Source organism: Brassica napus, unplaced genomic scaffold, assembly GCF_020379485.1.
Source record: "Brassica napus cultivar Da-Ae unplaced genomic scaffold, Da-Ae ScsIHWf_1615;HRSCAF=2228, whole genome shotgun sequence".
In the NCBI taxonomy this organism is placed as follows: domain Eukaryota; kingdom Viridiplantae; phylum Streptophyta; class Magnoliopsida; order Brassicales; family Brassicaceae; genus Brassica; species Brassica napus.
In genome coordinates, this window is record NW_026015032.1 from 47,501 (window position 1) to 50,000 (window position 2,500).

The window sequence follows — 2,500 nt, forward strand, 5'->3', positions numbered from 1 at the left end:
AGTTTTTCTAGTTTTGTCAAAACTATTGTTCTAAGTCTTTTGAGTGTGTGAGAAACAACTCTGGAGCAACTTGACTTATCAAAGCCTCCTTTCACAGAGCTTTGTGGCGTCCATCATCCCATCTCCATCCATTAATCGATCTTGAGAGTGATACACATCCAGCAAGACCGGTTCCATCTTCATTCATCTCCCATCCATTGATCCTTGTTGAGAGTGATACACATCCAGCAACAAAGATCCCATCTCCATCAATCTATCCATTTTCTATTTGTTTTTATTCATATTATCATTTTGATTCATATTCATATTTGTTTCTGTTTGCATTATAAAACTCTAAAAACTCATAAAAATCGGTTCTCATTGTTTTCAGGTTGTAGCTTGGATCCAACCTCTATCAATTCGTGGGTTACCTCCCCTGTGCCTACAACATTTTGGTATCAGAGCTTAAGCTCCTGACTCAGGTGATATCTATCCTTGCATCTCATACTTGCTTGCATTTGTTTTTCCATTCATAAACTGAAAATCCTTAAAAAAAACTGTTTCTTTTTGTTTCAAGTTTTGTTTCTGCATATTTTTCTGTTCTTGCTGTTCATCATTCCTATAAACCAGAAAAGAAAAAGAAAGAATAAGTTTTTAGGTAGTTTGATCCACGAAAATTCAAAAAAAAATTAGTCATAGTGTTTGCATTCATTAGTTTTCATAAAAGAAAACCCATAAAAAATCTGCATTTAAGTTGTTTCCATTTTTTTTCTTTTGCATTGCATAACAAGTTTAAAAATCATCCTAGTTATTTTATAGACCATTTTAGTTAAAGTATTTCCTATTTCGTGCATATTATATTGCTGCATTTAAAAAAAAAATCATTCATCATAAGTTTCAATCATTTGTTCCATATTGATAGGTTTATTGCATATCTTAAACTAAAAACTCAAAAAAAAAAAATATCATTGTTAGTTTGTTTCCATATTTTCTTCCCATTTATTGTTCATAAGCATCCCATACTGATTTATTTCGTGCTTGCATCAAGAAAATCAAAAGAAAAATCATTTTGCATAATTAATTTCATTTCGGTTCACATTGGCATATTTTTCGGTTTAGTTTTTATAGATTGCATTTTGTTTACTTATTTTGGTTCGACCAAAAACTTCCCATATCTTCACTTGCTCTTTGAGATTGTTTTCAGGAAGCTATGGCAGGAGAAACCCAGAGACAACTTCTCAAGGAAAACCAAACTCTTTTGGCAGATTTAAAGAAAGTAAAAGATCAGATTACTCGGTTGGAGAAAAGAGACAAGGCACAAGGCCAACGACCACAGCAAGGAGAAAGAAGATTTGGAGATGCACCAGAAGCTGTCTATGTCGAGCCCAAGCCACCAGATCCTTCATGGATCAGTCAAAAGCCAACTTCTCAAACCCATATTCAACATGTTGCTAATTCTCGGTTTGATCATAAATCTTTTGCTGATAAAATTGAACTCTTTACATTTTCAGGAGGAAGAAGCTACCTATTTTGGGAGAGGAACCTTGATGAATGGTTTCACTACAACAAAATTCTGAAAGAAGAGAGACTATCTTATGCCATTGATCAACTAAGAGGTAATGCCTTTAAATGGTGGGTACAGGAAGAAGATGATAGATGGTTTTACAAGGAGCCAGCTATCAAAACGTGGAGAGATCTTAAGGAAGTCATGAGGGATGAATTTGCACCAGAACTCACAAGTTCTAAAATTCAAAAGATATACCCAAGGAGGTATCTAACTCATGGTTCCAAAGAAAAACCAGAAACTGTTATTGTCCAAGTAGAGGCTAAGGTAAGTCCTATACTTGATAAATCAGTTAATGAATCATCTACCACTTGTATGAGTCACTTGTCTTTGTCAAAAGGTGATGTAACAGGAACTAAGGAGCATGAATTCAAAGGAGAGGAGCCACCAGGCGCCACACCTGTGATGGACCAGAAGATGGTTCAAGACACAATTCAGTCAATGTTGCTTAAAGAAGCAAAACCAGTAAATGAAGTATCATACCAAGGTAAGTGTCTAACACCACCTAGAGATACTAGTACTGACGTGTGTGTTCTTGATGTAGGGAGTAAAAATGAAAGCTATCTGCTTACTGAAGTTCCACAGAAGGAACCAGACCATAAGCTCAGTCATGAACCACCTCACAAGTGGAAACCAAAATCTAAACAATGGATTGTTCAAATTCCAAAACCTATGGTAAGATTCATTTTAGATCAGCATGTTTTTAATATTTCCATGATAGATATAATGCACTTGCTTTTTGTCCAGAGTGTTGAGACTATTTCAGGTTGCCAAGAAGAAAGCTTTAAAGAAATCCCACCGGATAATCTTATGTTGCTAGGAGAATCAACTCCAAGGAAGAACAGAAATGTCGCCACCAAAACTTTGAAGGACCATCCATTCCAGAAGAGATGTTATATAGTTTCGAGGTCGAAACATTGTCAAGAGGGAGGGGATGATGTGGTCATCAGATCAGCA